Source organism: Pseudophryne corroboree (assembly GCF_028390025.1).
Source record: "Pseudophryne corroboree isolate aPseCor3 chromosome 12 unlocalized genomic scaffold, aPseCor3.hap2 SUPER_12_unloc_2, whole genome shotgun sequence".
Taxonomy (NCBI): Eukaryota; Metazoa; Chordata; class Amphibia; order Anura; family Myobatrachidae; genus Pseudophryne; species Pseudophryne corroboree.
The window spans coordinates 367204-388536 of NW_026967486.1; the positions used below are offsets into that span (position 1 = coordinate 367204).

Sequence of the window (21333 nt, forward strand, 5' to 3'; positions counted from 1 at the left end):
CAAATTGTGGGGCCCGGGACTGACAAAATAGGCAGGGTTAAACAAAAATAAATGCATTATATATATATATATATATATATATATATATATATATATAAAATAAAGTTCCTGTGCACATACTCTGAGCAATACTATATTGTGCCCCACAAAGTAATGCCCCTGACACCATATTATGCCCCACAGTTATGCCCCTGGCACCATATTATGCCCCACAGTTATGCCCCTGGCACCATATTATGCCCCCACAGTTATGCCCCTGGCACCATATTATGCCCCCACAGTTATGCCCCTGGCACCATATTATGCCCCCACAGTTATGCCCCTGGCACCATATTGTGCCCCCACAGTTATGCCTCTGACATATTATGCCCCCCACAGTTATGTCCCTGACACCATATTATGCCCCCACAGTTATGTCCCTGACACCATATTATGCCCACACAGTTATGTCCCTGACACCATATTATGCCCACACAGTTATGCCCCTGACACCATATTATGCCCCCACAGTTATGTCCCTGACACCATATTATGCCCCCACAGTTATGTCCCTGACACCATATTATGCCCACACAGTTATGCCCCTGACACCATATTATGCCCCCACAGTTATGTCCCTGACACCATATTATGCCCACACAGTTATGCCCCTGATACCATATTACGTCCCTGACACCATAATAAATCCAGAGGTCTTAGTTACATACTGTATTTTTGCAAATATATGACAAGCCACCAGGCCCTGACAAGGCTCCTCTGATGCTGGGGTCCCTTTCACCATATTATGCCCACACAGTAATAATGCCCTATGCCACAGTACCTGCTTGTTGTCAGGGAATATCCCCCCGAACGCCACCACCATGGGTCGGCGGTCTTGTTGGGGGCAGCAATTCACACCTGTCCCCTTCAAACTATTAAAAATGACCGCCGTCTCGTCTAGCATCTTTAACAACTCTCTCTAATTATTACTATTGTATAACATACAATATCTGGTGCATGAGGAGACCAATATGAGCAGATATGTCTGGGGGGGTGGTCTTCAGTATGCCGGCGGTCGGGCTCCCGGTGACCAGCATACCGGCGCCGGGAGCCCGACAGCCGGCATACCGACACTTATTCTCCCTCATGGGGGTCCACGACCCCCCTGGAGGGAGAATAAAATAGTGTGGCGCGCGTAGCGTGGCGAGCGCAGCGAGCCCGCAAGGGGCTCATTTGCGCTCGCCACACTGTCGGTAAGCTGGCGGTCGGGCTCCCGGCGCCGGTATGCTGGTCGCCGGGAGCCCGGCCGCCGGCATATCGTAGTGAACCCGTCTGGGGTACTGCTAGGTTCTTCTGCCACTCCCTCAGACTCCCGGTCACCAGGGACTTGTTACACAGTCCGTTCATTCCTCACATCAGCAATGCAGAGTCCACGTCTGTGTTATCTAGTGTAACCATTATCAAGACATCCAAATGATAGGAGAGACTGAGACAATCTGCGCTGCCCGGGACTCCTTATATACCTAACACCTATATTTACTAACCCCTACCCCCGCCTTCCACTGCTGCCCACATATCATCGTATTTCACACTCCACTCTTAAGGGGGGTACACACAGAGAGATGTATGTAATCTGACTAGATTGCTTAGGTTTTAAGCACGGATCTCCGTGTGTATGCCCCCCAACGATAGCGATGCACAGCCCCGCACGTCGCTATCGCCTGCAGGGCCGTCTTACCAGAAGTGTAGGCCCCTGGGCACAGCAAGGCGCTGGGGCCCCTGCCCATCCTCCAGCGGTAGGGTTGGGGGTGCTATCATTGAGGTCCCGCGGGCGGTAGGGGGTGTTCTATCTTCCGCTCAGCATGTAGGACCTGGAGCAGTAATTTCTGCTAATTACTCCTTTACTGCACAGATGGGGGTAGATGGGGCGGGAGGGAGACACTAAACTGTAGACGGGGGCATAGGGCTGAATGAAGGGGCCCCGGTACATGACTTCCAGGGTGGTAGGGGGTGTTTAATACGCAGGGGAGGGTGGATAGTGGAGTGGGCTTAATACTCATCATTTTCCGGTGGGAGGGCAGCTTCCCTGACTGCAGATATCTCCAGTTCCTGGAAACAGATTTCTTATGGTGTGTACGCACGGTGAGATTTTTTCTTACGATTTTGACTATATAGTCAAAACCGTAAGAAAAGTTAGTGCACATCGGAAGGTGAAAGTCACATTGCGATCCCGATTCGATGCCGATGCGTGGTCCCGCGCGGTCGGCATCACAAGAATAGATAGACTGTGCAGGCAAGTGAATTCTGACTATCTCTATAGAAGAGTCAAAATTAACACTTAGCCACAATCGCACATAGTCAGTATCACAAGCACACTCATTATGTGCTTACCATGCCGACCTAGCCCCTGTCGCATAGCCCGAATCTCACCGTGTGTATGGGCCATTAGCTTTGAATGGGATACAAAATTAGAGCGTCCCACCTTTCAGGAGGTCCCGGGGACACCTTTCACCTGTCTGGAGGTACCGGGGACTTGGGGATCAGAGTTCAGGAGCCAGAGTAATCCACCAATGAAAATATAAAACTGTATACCAGGCGTGTAGAGCTGGAGCAGGGACCGGCTGCTGGAAGGCTGATGGTGGTCATTCCAAGTTGATCGCAGCCAGCAACTTTTTGCTGCTGCTGCGATCAATAGCCCACGCCTATGGGGGAGTGTATTGTAGCTTAGTATGGATGCAATCAATAGCCCACGCCTATGGGGGAGTGTATTTTAGCTTAGTATGGATGCAATCAATAGCCCACGCCTATGGGGGAGTGTATTGTAGCTTAGTATGGATGCAATCAATAGCCCACGCCTATGGGGGAGTGTATTGTAGCTTAGTATGGATGCAATCAATAGCCCACGCCTATGGGGGAGTGTATTTTAGCTTAGTATGGATGCAATCAATAGCCCACGCCTATGGGGGAGTGTATTGTAGCTTAGTATGGATGCAATCAATAGCCCACGCCTATGGGGGAGTGTATTGTAGCTTAGTATGGATGCAATCAATAGCCCACGCCTATGGGGGAGTGTATTTTAGCTTAGTATGGATGCAATCAATAGCCCACGCCTATGGGGGAGTGTATTGTAGCTTAGTATGGATGCAATCAAAAGCCCACGCCTATGGGGGAGTGTATTTTAGCTTAGTATGGATGCAATCAATAGCCCACGCCTATGGGGGAGTGTATTGTAGCTTAGTATGGATGCAATCAATAGCCCACGCCTATGGGGGAGTGTATTGTAGCTTAGTATGGATGCAATCAATAGCCCACGCCTATGGGGGAGTGTATTTTAGCTTAGTATGGATGCAATCAATAGCCCACGCCTATTGGGGAGTGTATTTTAGCTTAGTATGGATGCAATCAATAGCCCACGCCTATGGGGGAGTGTATTGTAGCTTAGTATGGATGCAATCAATAGCCCACGCCTATGGGGGAGTGTATTGTAGCTTAGTATGGATGCAATCAATAGCCCACGCCTATGGGGGAGTGTATTTTAGCTTAGTATGGATGCAATCAATAGCCCACGCCTATGGGGGAGTGTATTGTAGCTTAGTATAGATGCAATCAATAGCCCACGCCTATGGGGGAGTGTATTTTAGCTTAGTATGGATGCAATCAATAGCCCACGCCTATGGGGGAGTGTATTGTAGCTTAGTATGGATGCAATCAATAGCCCACGCCTATGGGGGAGTGTATTTTAGCTTAGTATGGATGCGATCAATAGCCCACGCCTATGGGGGAGTGTATTTTAGCTTAGTATGGATGCGATCAATAGCCCACGCCTATGGGGGAGTGTATTTTAGCTTAGTATGGATGCGATCAATAGCCCACGCCTATGGGGGAGTGTATTTTAGCTTAGTATGGATGCGATCAATAGCCCACGCCTATGGGGGAGTGTATTTTAGCTTAGTATGGATGCGATCAATAGCCCACGCCTATGGGGGAGTGTATTTTAGCTTAGTATGGATGCAATCAATAGCCCACGCCTATGGGGGAGTGTATTTTAGCTTAGTATGGATGCAATCAATAGCCCACGCCTATGGGGGAGTGTATTGTAGCTTAGTATGGATGCAATCAATAGCCCACGCCTATGGGGGAGTGTATTTTAGCTTAGTATGGATGCAATCAATAGCCCACGCCTATGGGGGAGTGTATTTTAGCTTAGTATGGATGCAATCAATAGCCCACGCCTATGGGGGAGTGTGTTTTAGCTTAGTATGGATGCAATCAATAGCCCACGCCTATGGGGGAGTGTATTGTAGCTTAGTATGGATGCAATCAATAGCCCACGCCTATGGGGGACTGTATTTTAGCTTAGTATGGATGCAATCAATAGCCCACGCCTATGGGGGAGTGTATTGTAGCTTAGTATGGATGCAATCAATAGCCCACGCCTATGGGGGAGTGTATTTTAGCTTAGTATGGATGCAATCAATAGCCCACGCCTATGGGGGAGTGTATTGTAGCTTAGTATGGATGCAATCAATAGCCCACGCCTATGGGGGAGTGTATTTTAGCTTAGTATGGATGCAATCAATAGCCCACGCCTATGGGGGAGTGTATTGTAGCTTAGTATGGATGCAATCAATAGCCCACGCCTATGGGGGAGTGTATTGTAGCTTAGTATGGATGCAATCAATAGCCCACGCCTATGGGGGAGTGTATTTTAGCTTAGTATGGATGCAATCAATAGCCCACGCCTATGGGGGAGTGTATTTTAGCTTAGTATGGATGCAATCAATAGCCCACGCCTATGGGGGAGTGTATTGTAGCTTAGTATGGATGCAATCAATAGCCCACGCCTATGGGGGAGTGTATTGTAGCTTAGTATGGATGCAATCAATAGCCCATGCCTATGGGGGAGTGTATTTTAGCTTAGTATGGATGCAATCAATAGCCCACGCCTATGGGGGAGTGTATTGTAGCTTAGTATGGATGCAATCAATAGCCCACGCCTATGGGGGAGTGTATTTTAGCTTAGTATGGATGCAATCAATAGCCCACGCCTATGGGGGAGTGTATTGTAGCTTAGTATGGATGCGATCAATAGCCCACGCCTATGGGGGAGTGTATTTTAGCTTAGTATGGATGCGATCAATAGCCCACGCCTATGGGGGAGTGTATTTTAGCTTAGTATGGATGCGATCAATAGCCCACGCCTATGGGGGAGTGTATTTTAGCTTAGTATGGATGCGATCAATAGCCCACGCCTATGGGGGAGTGTATTTTAGCTTAGTATGGATGCGATCAATAGCCCACGCCTATGGGGGAGTGTATTTTAGCTTAGTATGGATGCGATCAATAGCCCACGCCTATGGGGGAGTGTATTTTAGCTTAGTATGGATGCAATCAATAGCCCACGCCTATGGGGGAGTGTATTGTAGCTTAGTATGGATGCAATCAATAGCCCACGCCTATGGGGGAGTGTATTGTAGCTTAGTATGGATGCAATCAATAGCCCACGCCTATGGGGGAGTGTATTTTAGCTTAGTATGGATGCAATCAATAGCCCACGCCTATTGGGGAGTGTATTTTAGCTTAGTATGGATGCAATCAATAGCCCACGCCTATGGGGGAGTGTATTGTAGCTTAGTATGGATGCAATCAATAGCCCACGCCTATGGGGGAGTGTATTGTAGCTTAGTATGGATGCAATCAATAGCCCACGCCTATGGGGGAGTGTATTTTAGCTTAGTATGGATGCAATCAATAGCCCACGCCTATGGGGGAATGTATTGTAGCTTAGTATAGATGCAATCAATAGCCCACGCCTATGGGGGAGTGTATTTTAGCTTAGTATGGATGCAATCAATAGCCCACGCCTATGGGGGAGTGTATTTTAGCTTAGTATGGATGCGATCAATAGCCCACGCCTATGGGGGAGTGTATTTTAGCTTAGTATGGATGCGATCAATAGCCCACGCCTATGGGGGAGTGTATTTTAGCTTAGTATGGATGCGATCAATAGCCCACGCCTATGGGGGAGTGTATTTTAGCTTAGTATGGATGCGATCAATAGCCCACGCCTATGGGGGAGTGTATTTTAGCTTAGTATGGATGCGATCAATAGCCCACGCCTATGGGGGAGTGTATTTTAGCTTAGTATGGATGCAATCAATAGCCCACGCCTATGGGGGAGTGTATTTTAGCTTAGTATGGATGCAATCAATAGCCCACGCCTATGGGGGAGTGTATTGTAGCTTAGTATGGATGCAATCAATAGCCCACGCCTATGGGGGAGTGTATTTTAGCTTAGTATGGATGCAATCAATAGCCCACGCCTATGGGGGAGTGTATTTTAGCTTAGTATGGATGCAATCAATAGCCCACGCCTATGGGGGAGTGTGTTTTAGCTTAGTATGGATGCGATCAATAGCCCACGCCTATGGGGGAGTGTATTGTAGCTTAGTATGGATGCAATCAATAGCCCACGCCTATGGGGGAGTGTATTTTAGCTTAGTATGGATGCAATCAATAGCCCACGCCTATGGGGGAGTGTATTGTAGCTTAGTATGGATGCAATCAATAGCCCACACCTATGGGGGAGTGTATTTTAGCTTAGTATGGATGCAATCAATAGCCCACGCCTATGGGGGAGTGTATTGTAGCTTAGTATGGATGCAATCAATAGCCCACGCCTATGGGGGAGTGTATTTTAGCTTAGTATGGATGCAATCAATAGCCCACGCCTATGGGGGAGTGTATTGTAGCTTAGTATGGATGCAATCAATAGCCCACGCCTATGGGGGAGTGTATTGTAGCTTAGTATGGATGCAATCAATAGCCCACGCCTATGGGGGAGTGTATTTTAGCTTAGTATGGATGCAATCAATAGCCCACGCCTATGGGGGAGTGTATTTTAGCTTAGTATGGATGCAATCAATAGCCCACGCCTATGGGGGAGTGTATTGTAGCTTAGTATGGATGCAATCAATAGCCCACGCCTATGGGGGAGTGTATTGTAGCTTAGTATGGATGCAATCAATAGCCCACGCCTATGGGGGAGTGTATTTTAGCTTAGTATGGATGCAATCAATAGCCCACGCCTATGGGGGAGTGTATTGTAGCTTAGTATGGATGCAATCAATAGCCCACGCCTATGGGGGAGTGTATTTTAGCTTAGTATGGATGCAATCAATAGCCCACGCATATGGGGGAGTGTATTGTAGCTTAGTATGGATGCGATCAATAGCCCACGCCTATGGGGGAGTGTATTTTAGCTTAGTATGGATGCGATCAATAGCCCACGCCTATGGGGGAGTGTATTTTAGCTTAGTATGGATGCGATCAATAGCCCACGCCTATGGGGGAGTGTATTTTAGCTTAGTATGGATGCGATCAATAGCCCACGCCTATGGGGGAGTGTATTTTAGCTTAGTATGGATGCGATCAATAGCCCACGCCTATGGGGGAGTGTATTTTAGCTTAGTATGGATGCGATCAATAGCCCACGCCTATGGGGGAGTGTATTTTAGCTTAGTATGGATGCAATCAATAGCCCACGCCTATGGGGGAGTGTATTTTAGCTTAGTATGGATGCAATCAATAGCCCACGCCTATGGGGGAGTGTATTGTAGCTTAGTATGGATGCAATCAATAGCCCACGCCTATGGGGGAGTGTATTTTAGCTTAGTATGGATGCAATCAATAGCCCACGCCTATGGGGGAGTGTGTTTTAGCTTAGTATGGATGCGATCAATAGCCCACGCCTATGGGGGAGTGTGTTTTAGCTTAGTATGGATGCGATCAATAGCCCACGCCTATGGGGGAGTGTATTGTAGCTTAGTATGGATGCAATCAATAGCCCACGCCTATGGGGGAGTGTATTTTAGCTTAGTATGGATGCAATCAATAGCCCACGCCTATGGGGGAGTGTATTTTAGCTTAGTATGGATGCAATCAATAGCCCACGCCTATGGGGGAGTGTATTTTAGCTTAGTATGGATGCAATCAATAGCCCACGCCTATGGGGGAGTGTATTTTAGCTTAGTATGGATGCAATCAATAGCCCACGCCTATGGGGGAGTGTATTGTAGCTTAGTATGGATGCAATCAATAGCCCACGCCTATGGGGGAGTGTATTGTAGCTTAGTATGGATGCAATCAATAGCCCACGCCTATGGGGGAGTGTATTGTAGCTTAGTATGGATGCAATCAATAGCCCACGCCTATGGGGGAGTGTATTGTAGCTTAGTATGGATGCAATCAATAGCCCACGCCTATGGGGGAGTGTATTGTAGCTTAGTATGGATGCAATCAATAGCCCACGCCTATGGGGGAGTGTATTTTAGCTTAGTATGGATGCGATCAATAGCCCACGCCTATGGGGGAGTGTATTTTAGCTTAGTATGGATGCGATCGCTTGTGCAGCCCTGCTAAGCTAATAAAATTTCAAGCGGAAGAAGACCAGAAGAAGAATACCAGCCCTGTACCTACTTACCCTGTGCGACGATCTCTGCGATGCTGGAGCCGGCTTTGACGTCAGACATCCGCCCTCTGTTCTGCTGGACACGCCTGCGTTTTCCTTACCACTCCCCGAAAACGGTCTCCAACGGTCCGGATCCGCTTTCTTCTTGTCAATTTTCTTTGCGGTCGGCTCTGCGACCACTTCCATCGTAGGACACGACATAACCCGGTGACAGGGCAACGTCGCGGCCGCCGCGCATGCACATTCCAGACCTGTTCGCACCGCAGCGATAAACCGCTGCGTGCGAACGGGTCGGAATGACCCCTGATATCTCTGGTTCTGGGCATAGTAGAGACAAGCTGCCAGTGTCCACCAAAGGGGAGAATCCCAACTTTTGGAGTATACCCGCAGAAAGGGTGTAGTAGGGTATGCCGGGGGCCGGGCTCCTGGCGACCAGCATACCTGTGCCGGAATCCCGACTACTGGAATACCAACAGCTGGGCGAGCGCAAATAAGCCCCTTGCGGGCTCACTGCGCTCGCCATGCTGCGGGCACGGTGGCGCGCCAGGCGTGCCACGCTATCTATTCTCCCTCCAGGGGGGTCGTGGACCCCCAAGAGGGAGAAGAACTGTCAGTATGCCGGCGGTCAGGATTCCGGTGCCGGTACGCTGGCCGCCGGGAGTCTGACCGCCGGCAAAGTGAAGACCACCCCTCAGAAAAACTTTAAGTTAGCCAGAACCCAAGATATCTGGCTGGGAAGAGCAATTGGATGGGGACCACCGATGTCAAGTCGGATATCTCCGGTTCCCCAGGGCAGATTTTAAAAATGCTGATACCCCTGGAAAGAGGGGACCCTCAGCTATCAGCATAGGGCCCTTATAGCCAGGCACAATCTAGCACATCGCTCATTTCACAAGCTGGGTGAAATTAGCGCACCCCCGTGCCCCCCCCCCCGTGCCACACATGGAGCTGTGCTGAGTGGGGGGAGAGATGTGTGCTGAGCGGTCTGTGACAGGTCGCTCAGCACACATCTCTGTAGTGTGGTCTGGCCTTTAATGGATACATGGGGGCCACTCACCGCCAGACAGCAGTACTGTACATATACGTCTAGAAGTAAAAATTACCTTGTACCATCTTAAAAAACCTAAATAGCACAAAGCGCCGCAGAGCACAACTGACAGAAGGAGAACAAAGATTCCTTGCATGAGGGTATAAAGAGAGGGTGATAGAGAATTGCCTCACCGGGGCAGGAAGACAGGTGTAAAGACAACACAAAGTCCCTAAAGGATGATTCATGGAGTGAGGTGTGATACTAACCTAAGAACGGTCCTATTGTGGCCTCAGCTTCAAACATGGGCAAGATACCACCACTGCTGACCACCAGTAGAGGCTGCTTCCGCCTGCAGAGCATCGATTGTGGGTTGGTCCTTCCCACATCCGCAAAGTGGCAGAAGGATTTTTCTTTACCATCTGACATATTTACTGATCTGCCCGTGTAAACTTCTGTATGTGGGTGAAACCACGAAGACCTTCAGAACAAGGATGACACAACATCGGTCAGACATAAAATTGGCGTATGAGAAAGGACAAGCCAATGGCCTTACATTTTTTACAAGCTGGACATCAATTGACCACCCTGAAATATATGATTATAGAATGGGTGCCTCCATTGAAAAGAGGTGGGGATAGAGGTTTCACTGGCTTGAGACTGTGGCCCCAAAGGGACTAAATGAATATGGGCCCTCATTCCGAGTTGTTCGCTCGCAAGCGGATTTTAGCAGATTTGCTCATGCTAAGCCGCCGTCTACTGGGAGTGAATCTTAGCATCTTAAAATTGCGAACGATGTATTCGCAATATTGCGATTACACACCTCGTAGCAGTTTCTGAGTAGCTCCAGACTTACTCGGCATCTGCGATCAGTTCAGTCAGTTTCGTTCCTGGTTTGACGTCACAAACACACCCAGCGTTCGCCCAGACACTCCTCCGTTTCTCCGGCCACTCCTGCGTTTTTTCCGGAAACGGTAGCGTTTTTCCCCACACGCCCATAAAACGGCCAGTTTCCGCCCAGTAACACCCATTTCCTGTCAATCACATTACGATCGCCAGAACGATGAAAAAGCCGTGAGTAAAAATCCTAAGTGCATAGCAAATTTACTTGGCGCAGTCGCAGTGCGGACATTGCGCATGCGCATTAAGCGGAAAATCGCTGCGATGCGAAGATTTTTACCGAGCGAACAACTCGGAATGACCACCATAATTGTGTAAATATATTTCTATGATCTCATTGATGCATGTGATGTTATTTGATGCACCAAGGTTGCTAGGTAACACACGCTTTACATCTCCTGTTGCTTAGTAAGCCCAGTAGCGCCATTTGATGCTGAAAAACGGCACTTCCGGTTAGTGGAACGCATACACAGCTCACTTCCAGCCGCGGTGAAACACATACCGGAAGCTCTGCGGCGCTTGGTGCTAATAAGGTTTTTTAAGATGGTACAAGGAAATTTTACTTGTAGAAGTATATGTACAGTAGTGCTGTCTGGTCCCCATGTGTCCATTGTAGAAGTATATGTACAGTAGTGCTGTCTGGCCCCCATGTATCCATTGTAGAAGTATATGTACAGTAGTGCTGTCTGGCCCCCAGGTATCCATTGTAGAAGTATATGTACAGTAGTGCTGTCTGGCCCCCATGTATCCATTGTAGAAGTATATGTACAGTAGTGCTGTCTGGCCCCCATGTATCCATTGTAGAAGTATATGTACAGTAGTGCTGTCTGGCCCCCATGTATCCATTGTAGAAGTATATGTACAGTAGTGCTGTCTGGCCCCCATGTATCCATTGTAGAAGTATATGTACAGTAGTGCTGTCTGGCCCCCATGTATCCATTGTAGAAGTATATGTACAGTAGTGCTGTCTGGCCCCCATGTGTCCATTGTAGAAGTATATGTACAGTAGTGCTGTCTGGCCCCCACGTATCCATTGTAGAAGTATATGTACAGTAGTGCTGTCTGGCCCCCATGTATCCATTGTAGAAGTATATGTACAGTAGTGCTGTCTGGCCCCCATGTATCCATTGTAGAAGTATATGTACAGTAGTGCTGTCTGGCCCCCATGTATCCATTGTAGAAGTATATGTACAGTAGTGCTGTCTGGCCCCCATGTATCCATTGTAGAAGTATATGTACAGTAGTGCTGTCTGTCCCCCAGGTATCCATTGTAGAAGTATATGTACAGTAGTGCTGTCTGGCCCCCATGTATCCATTGTAGAAGTATATGTACAGTAGTGCTGTCTGGCCCCCATGTATCCATTGTAGAAGTATATGTACAGTAGTGCTGTCTGGCCCCCATGTATCCATTGTAGAAGTATATGTACAGTAGTGCTGTCTGGTCCCCATGTATCCATTGTAGAAGTATATGTACAGTAGTGCTGTCTGGTCCCCATGTATCCATTGTAGAAGTATATGTACAGTAGTGTTGTCTGGCCCCCATGTATCCATTGTAGAAGTATATGTACAGTAGTGCTGTCTGGCCCCCATGTATCCATTGTAGAAGTATATGTACAGTAGTGCTGTCTGGCCCCCAGGTATCCATTGTAGAAGTATATGTACAGTAGTGCTGTCTGGCCCCCATGTATCCATTGTAGAAGTATATGTACAGTAGTGCTGTCTGGCCCCCATGTATCCATTGTAGAAGTATATGTACAGTAGTGCTGTCTGGCCCCCATGTATCCATTGTAGAAGTATATGTACAGTAGTGCTGTCTGGCCCCCATGTATCCATTGTAGAAGTATATGTACAGTAGTGCTGTCTGGCCCCCATGTATCCATTGTAGAAGTATATGTACAGTAGTGCTGTCTGGCCCCCATGTATCCATTGTAGAAGTATATGTACAGTATTGCTGTCTGGTCCCCATGTGTCCATTGTAGAAGTATATGTACAGTAGTGCTGTCTGGCCCCCATGTATCCATTGTAGAAGTATATGTACAGTAGTGCTGTCTGGCCCCCATGTATCCATTGTAGAAGTATATGTACAGTAGTGCTGTCTGGCCCCCATGTATCCATTGTAGAAGTATATGTACAGTAGTGCTGTCTGGCCCCCATGTATCCATTGTAGAAGTGTATGTACAGTAGTGCTGTCTGGCCCCCATGTATCCATTGTAGAAGTATATGTACAGTAGTGCTGTCTGGCCCCCATGTATCCATTGTAGAAGTATATGTACAGTAGTGCTGTCTGGCCCCCATGTATCCATTGTAGAAGTATATGTACAGTAGTGCTGTCTGGCCCCCATGTGTCCATTGTAGAAGTATATGTACAGTAGTGCTGTCTGGCCCCCATGTGTCCATTGTAGAAGTATATGTACAGTAGTGCTGTCTGGCCCCCATGTATCCATTGTAGAAGTATATGTACAGTAGTGCTGTCTGGCCCCCATGTGTCCATTGTAGAAGTATATGTACAGTAGTGCTGTCTGGCCCCCATGTGTCCATTGTAGAAGTATATGTACAGTAGTGCTGTCTGGCCCCCATGTATCCATTGTAGAAGTATATGTACAGTAGTGCTGTCTGGCCCCCATGTATCCATTGTAGAAGTATATGTACAGTAGTGCTGTCTGGTCCCCAGGTATCCATTGTAGAAGTATATGTACAGTAGTGCTGTCTGGCCCCCATGTATCCATTGTAGAAGTATATGTACAGTAGTGCTGTCTGGCCCCCAGGTATCCATTGTAGAAGTATATGTACAGTAGTGCTGTCTGGCCCCCATGTGTCCATTGTAGAAGTATATGTACAGTAGTGCTGTCTGGTCCCCATGTGTCCATTGTAGAAGTATATGTACAGTAGTGCTGCCTGGTCCCCATGTGTCCATTGTAGAAGTATATGTACAGTAGTGCTGTCTGGCCCCCATGTATCCATTGTAGAAGTATATGTACAGTAGTGCTGTCTGGCCCCCATGTATCCATTGTAGAAGTATATGTACAGTAGTGCTGTCTGGCCCCCATGTATCCATTGTAGAAGTATATGTACAGTAGTGCTGTCTGGCCCCCATGTATCCATTGTAGAAGTATATGTACAGTAGTGCTGTCTGGCCCCCATGTATCCATTGTAGAAGTATATGTACAGTAGTGCTGTCTGGCCCCCATGTATCCATTGTAGAAGTATATGTACAGTAGTGCTGTCTGGCCCCCATGTATCCATTGTAGAAGTATATGTACAGTAGTGCTGTCTGGCCCCCATGTATCCATTGTAGAAGTATATGTACAGTAGTGCTGTCTGGCCCCCATGTATCCATTGTAGAAGTATATGTACAGTAGTGCTGTCTGGTCCCCATGTATCCATTGTAGAAGTATATGTACAGTAGTGCTGTCTGGCCCCCATGTATCCATTGTAGAAGTATATGTACAGTAGTGCTGTCTGGCCCCCATGTATCCATTGTAGAAGTATATGTACAGTAGTGCTGTCTGGCCCCCATGTATCCATTGTAGAAGTATATGTACAGTAGTGCTGTCTGGCCCCCATGTATCCATTGTAGAAGTATATGTACAGTAGTGCTGTCTGGCCCCCAGGTATCCATTGTAGAAGTATATGTACAGTAGTGCTGTCTGGCCCCCACGTATCCATTGTAGAAGTATATGTACAGTAGTGCTGTCTGGCCCCCACGTATCCATTGTAGAAGTATATGTACAGTAGTGCTGTCTGGCCCCCATGTATCCATTGTAGAAGTGTATGTACAGTAGTGCTGTCTGGCCCCCATGTATCCATTGTAGAAGTGTATGTACAGTAGTGCTGTCTGGCCCCCATGTATCCATTGTAGAAGTATATGTACAGTAGTGCTGTCTGGCCCCCATGTATCCATTGTAGAAGTATATGTACAGTAGTGCTGTCTGGCCCCCATGTATCCATTGTAGAAGTATATGTACAGTAGTGCTGCCTGGCCCCCATGTATCCATTGTAGAAGTATATGTACAGTAGTGCTGTCTGGTCCCCATGTATCCATTGTAGAAGTATATGTACAGTAGTGCTGTCTGGCCCCCATGTATCCATTGTAGAAGTATATGTACAGTAGTGCTGTCTGGCCCTCATGTATCCATTGTAGAAGTATATGTACAGTAGTGCTGTCTGGCCCCCATGTATCCATTGTAGAAGTATATGTACAGTAGTGCTGTCTGGCCCCCATGTATCCATTGTAGAAGTATATGTACAGTAGTGCTGTCTGGCCCCCATGTATCCATTGTAGAAGTATATGTACAGTAGTGCTGTCTGGCCCCCATGTATCCATTGTAGAAGTATATGTACAGTAGTGCTGTCTGGTCCCCATGTATCCATTGTAGAAGTATATGTACAGTAGTGCTGTCTGGCCCCCATGTATCCATTGTAGAAGTATATGTACAGTAGTGCTGTCTGGTCCCCATGTATCCATTGTAGAAGTATATGTACAGTAGTGCTGTCTGGCCCCCATGTATCCATTGTAGAAGTATATGTACAGTAGTGCTGTCTGGCCCCCATGTATCCATTGTAGAAGTATATGTACAGTAGTGCTGTCTGGTCCCCATGTATCCATTGTAGAAGTATATGTACAGTAGTGCTGTCTGGCCCCCATGTATCCATTGTAGAAGTATATGTACAGTAGTGCTGTCTGGTCCCCATGTATCCATTGTAGAAGTATATGTACAGTAGTGCTGTCTGGCCCCCATGTATCCATTGTAGAAGTATATGTACAGTAGTGCTGTCTGGCCCCCAGGTATCCATTGTAGAAGTATATGTACAGTAGTGCTGTCTGGCCCCCAGGTATCCATTGTAGAAGTATATGTACAGTAGTGCTGTCTGGCCCCCATGTGTCCATTGTAGAAGTATATGTACAGTAGTGCTGTCTGGCCCCCAGGTATCCATTGTAGAAGTATATGTACAGTAGTGCTGTCTGGCCCCCAGGTATCCATTGTAGAAGTATATGTACAGTAGTGCTGTCTGGCCCCCAGGTATCCATTGTAGAAGTATATGTACAGTAGTGCTGTCTGGCCCCCATGTGTCCATTGTAGAAGTATATGTACAGTAGTGCTGTCTGGCCCCCAGGTATCCATTGTAGAAGTATATGTACAGTAGTGCTGTCTGGCCCCCAGGTATCCATTGTAGAAGTATATGTACAGTAGTGCTGTCTGGCCCCCATGTGTCCATTGTAGAAGTATATGTACAGTAGTGCTGTCTGGCCCCCATGTATCCATTGTAGAAGTATATGTACAGTAGTGCTGTCTGGCCCCCAGGTATCCATTGTAGAAGTATATGTACAGTAGTGCTGTCTGGCCCCCAGGTATCCATTGTAGAAGTATATGTACAGTAGTGCTGTCTGGCCCCCATGTGTCCATTGTAGAAGTATATGTACAGTAGTGCTGTCTGGCCCCCAGGTATCCATTGTAGAAGTATATGTACAGTAGTGCTGTCTGGCCCCCATGTATCCATTGTAGAAGTATATGTACAGTAGTGCTGTCTGGGCCCCAGGTATCCATTGTAGAAGTATATCTACAGTAGTGCTGTCTGGCCCCCATGTATCCATTGTAGAAGTATATGTACAGTAGTGCTGTCTGGCCCCCATGTATCCATTGTAGAAGTATATGTACAGTAGTGCTGTCTGGCCCCCATGTATCCATTCTAGAAGTATATGTACAGTTGTGCTGTCTGGCCCCCATGTATCCATTGTAGAAGTATATGTACAGTAGTGCTGTCTGGCCCCCAGGTATCCATTGTAGAAGTATATGTACAGTAGTGCTGTCTGGCCCCCATGTATCCATTGTAGAAGTATATGTACAGTAGTGCTGTCTGGCCCCCATGTATCCATTGTAGAAGTATATGTACAGTAGTGCTGTCTGGCCCCCCATGTATCCATTGTAGAAGTATATGTACAGTAGTGCTGTCTGGCCCCCATGTATCCATTGTAGAAGTATATGTACAGTAGTGCTGTCTGGCCCCCATGTATCCATTGTAGAAGTATATGTACAGTAGTGCTGTCTGGCCCCCATGTATCCATTGTAGAAGTATATGTACAGTAGTGCTGTCTGGCCCCCATGTATCCATTGTAGAAGTATATGTACAGTAGTGCTGTCTGGCCCCCATGTATCCATTGTAGAAGTATATGTACAGTAGTGCTGTCTGGCCCCCATGTATCCATTGTAGAAGTATATGTACAGTAGTGCTGTCTGGCCCCCATGTATCCATTGTAGAAGTATATGTACAGTAGTGCTGTCTGGCCCCCATTGATAAAGCCAAATATTTATCTTATTTAAAACCCTTTAAGAGGTCTAAGAACACTGTACGCTATTGACGTATGGAGTACCGTAAGGGTACGCACGTTGCGTAGCAATCGCTTAGCCGTAGTCGAGACGCTCAAGCGTCACGTTCGCTCACGGCCAAGAGATCACAGGCAGGCACGCTATTGGCTGCCGACTAACGTAATGGTTCGCTATAGCGTAGCGGACGCTCGGGACCACGAGGAGATCACCAGCGGCGCTGACGCTCACAATGTTAAACCTTTATATGTAAACCATGAACAATGTATTATACAGGAAAACCTTAGTGTAGTGATAGAGTGTAGATGCACCACAGTGTAACCTTATTAACTTAAAAGCTGTTCGAGCGTCACCGACGCTCTGAGAATACTTAACACTATAAGAAATACACAAATACCGGGCTTAGGGTCTAACGCCTTATATGAATGTTATACTTGAAAAAGAATAATACAATACAAGTCATACACTACAATATAACATAGACTAACTAACCAGATAACTACACAGGAAATACAATACAATTACGTTAAGGGAAAATGAGAGAGAAAGAGGAGGAGAGAGAGAGAGAGAGAGATATGGCTCACAATAACAATAAAGACAATATGATTGCGGAGAAAACTTACGCACAAGGGGAAACGATCGCATGCGCCTTTCTGAATATCCAGCTCCCGATTATCAGTGATGAGAACCGTTGAAGAGAGTGAGCTGGCTCAGATCGGCTTGTCTATTTATGCCCCACACACAATACAATACAATGGTCCCTACAATCTCATTGTTCATTGGACACAGGAATTCGTCTTCACATTATAACAAAAGGTCATAGGTTGATTCATACAGGTGGGCTGTGTCTATTTCCAACTGCTCAGGTGGGTGGGAAACTAGGTTTCCCGCCGCATGGATAAGTGAGTGCAAATAATAGTAAAAGTACATAAACTTCTTATGTCCATAACTATTCGCACGAGCGATTAATCCGCTTCAAACCGACACCGGAATATTGCTAATTAAATACTCTTCCGATGGATACTAAACACCACTGTATGACCCATGTCTGACCCTTCGTATCAAACAAAGAGGGATCTCTTTGTCCATGAACATGCTATATTAACTAAACTTTCAGAATCTATCAAGGGGACCATGATCTACAAAATACATTATATAGTTAAAATATGTAACGATTGAGTCGCACGCTGGGCACACAGAAACTCTACCGTAAATGCGCATACCGTGCGCCTGCGGGTGCACGTAACAGCGGGTATGCGCACGCACGGGAGAGCGCACGCATGCGCAGCGCGGACCTGTATGGGGTGCAAATATGGTAGTGTGCATCGTGATATTTTTCTGACTTTGACAGTCCACCCTTTGGCAGTCAACAATAACTGCCACTTCCTAAAACATTTCAAAACGAGAAAAATATATGTCAGGTGTAAATACATTTCCATGGTTGGGTAAGGGAGGAGAGAAGAAGGTGTGAAAAGGGTATGACCTAGTGAGATAGCAGAAGCATGTGTGTATGAATCCATGTTTGGGGGGTCATGTATCATCGTGCCGTACGTGTTTTAAATCAAGCTTCGAGGTATTGCGAAGTATACATTTGAATTCCTTCTTATCCCGCGGTACGGGTCTGTGGATGGGCTGTCAAACGTTACCGAGCTCTTTTCGGCTTTTGGTTGCAACAAAAATGGGGGAGCACATTTTAGTTGATGATACATGAATGGGGGGATATGTGATTGCTGATATCTGTGCCTGTATTCCCTATCGACTATGTGTGTCATTACCTGAAGGTTGTAGAGATGAAGATAAAGAACAATTATGGTAAATGCAGTGGTATTCTATGTCAGGTTAATGAACATTTGTCGGTTGAAGTCTTGTTCGGTGTCTGTTGAATGCAGTCTTCTTTGGGCTTTTGCCAAAAAGTGTGGGCAAAAGCTTTGTCAATGTCCATAGACTTACAAAAGTGTTGGGCTAGCGTAATTTTAAAATTTCTAGGGAAACTGGGGGTCTATGGCATAGTTCATCAAATATCTGTGTATAAGGTTGTCAAAACTTCTTCTTTAATCCATCAGTTGTCTGTATACAGGATCATTAAATTCCTTGTCCAAGTGGGTCTTTTTACCTTGGAGAAAACGGAAAAACAGGTGAAAGAAACGGACCGTATAATCGCATTTTCATCACATCATTGTTTCTACCGTTGGGTCATAAATCAAATCCATTGGAATTACAATTCCCTCACTCCTTAGACTCATTACCCTGGTACTACGTTTGCACTTCGTTAAAGCCTGAACGCATCTAAATATCAAGCCAATCGTTATGACGACACCCAAGATACATAGGAGAAACTTCCCTACATCCATTATGACTCCTTGAGACCATTCTCCTAAACCAGAGAACCAATTTCGCGGGTTCAACCATGACACCCAACCAGTCAGCTCATTACCCACAGCAGCAAGGGTGAGATTGTGTCTCCTGCGAAATTCCCACTTTAATTTGAGAATGTCGTCCATCTTTTGGTCTATGACCTCGACCGGATCCTCGGTGCTATTCGTAATATATGTGCAGCATTTCACGCCGTACTGCGTTGCCAGTGTGACACAATATCCACCTGTTACTGCTGTGAGATAATTAAGAACCATTCTATGCTGAACCAGTTCTGTTTTATAAGCTTGAAGCTCTCTTCCAGTATACCTAAAAGTGTCGTCATACATTTCTGTGATATTGTCTAACAAATTTGCAAGGGCAGAGATATACCTATAGTTCAGCACTCCTCTAGCGGTGCGAGTGAAATCTAGCGCAAGTAGAACCTGAATCCCGGTGGATTCATGGATCATGTCAGAGGCCGAATGCTCTGTCCTTTCTGTCAGTTGCCTTTTAACTACGTGCTCGTAATGGGTGTGAGTATAAGGAGCTTGGGCACCACGGTGTATATCTTTCATTTTGGCATGTGATACAGTCATTACCTCAGGCAGTACTTTTCCAATATAACACAATCCTTCAGAGTTTGGGGCAAGCCACTTATACGCCTTCCTCCCGCATATGAAATATGCATCATCGGGGAGAACATATGGGACGGAGTAGGACATAACCATATTACACATCTTCCATGTGAAATCTCCTACCCCTAATTCTCCCATCTGTCTAGTACACGTATCAGTTTGTACGATATGTGCACAGTATCCTGGTGATACCTCTCCAACTCTCGTAATCCTACTTCCTAGGGTATACCTATATCGGAAAGATTTTTCTCTACTGGCTATGTGGCGTATAAGCTCTGTATCTGTAGGCATTCTATCTGCTCTATATGAAAAGGTCATGGTTTGGTTACTCCATGACACTTCCCAATTTCCCGGCTTTCGGGGATTGGTAATGTTAAAACATATTAGGGATCTATCCACATGATATTGGTGGAGCTTCAAACTAGGAGGACTGGAGATATTAAACCTCCTGTCCACCGGTCTCCCACCCTTTAGCTCAAGTACCTCTCCTACCGTTAAAGGGAATGGTACTAGTCCTGATTTGCTATGACCTTGAGGTACTTGAGAGCATACCCAACAATCTGTTTGATTTAACACACTACCCACTAAGGAGTGATAGTCACTCAATGGATGCCGGTCCATGTGGATATTAAAACTGGATTGGCATTTCTTAATGCACCCATCCTCAACTACATTGTCACAGAGCCTACAGATACAGTTTTCTTCAGCTAACAATCCTTCACAATTCCTTCTATTATCAATGCTATCGGATCGTTTTCTGATACTCGCCTTTACTTGTTGGTTAAGTTGTTCTTGGAAAACTACGCCTCCATCTTTGTCATCAGAACCCATTCCAGAACCTCTCTCGACCTCCATGGTACTCTCGCCGGAACAGACTGCTCTGGTCAACATCATGGTCAACAGGAAAATCCGGATCACAGTCTCTTGGGGCAAGTCCATCTTATAGGAGGAAACGGAGAAGAATGAGAAGGGGGAAAAAAAATAGTTGAGGGAGAGGGGATGGGGAGTGGAGAAAAACAATAAAAGGGAACAGGAAATCGACAACTGCTTTTGATCTTGTGATTTTCAATGCTCAGGTTCCGCCTCAGTCCTCCTGGAACAGACACTCCAGTGATACAACTTCCTCTACCGTCTGTTCCTTATCACGGGACCTCTCTGGATCAGCAACCTTCTTACAGTGGGACGAATGAACCCAAGTCTCTCTCTCGGCAACCTTCAATGCTGTAGTGCTAGTCAATAAGACTTGGTATGTGTTAGGCGCCGAGGGTCCGCCCGTCAGTGCGGCCCGGCGCCTAGCAACTAGGGACGCCGCAGGCAGACAGCCGCCGGCTCCCTAGCAACGCTAGACGCCGGGCGCACGGAGCCGCTCAGACCCTAGCAACGGGGACGCCACGGTCAGACCGCGTTCCCCGTTGCTGGGTCTTAATTAATCAGTGCTTGTGTATTCTGGCCGTGCAGCATGCAGCTGCACGGCATCATTATGTGATTACCCTGTCTGGATCATGATTGGAGGGCTCCCAAATTTAAGCACTCTCAGGACTTCTCACAGACGCCGGTGATAGCTTCCTGTTTGCTGTGTCAGTTACAGAGAGTTTCCAGTCCTGCTCAACCCGGTTGTTCCTGTCCTCAGTGACCCAGTACTCG

At 46.8% G+C, this 21333-nt stretch overlaps 1 protein-coding gene across 5 annotated transcripts in view; it reads left to right on the forward strand.

The window, feature by feature from the left end:
• The window catches only part of LOC134983018 (V-type proton ATPase catalytic subunit A-like), a 419995-nt gene that overhangs the window by 342191 nt on the left and 56471 nt on the right, over nt 1–21333 (forward strand). The window lies entirely within an intron of this gene.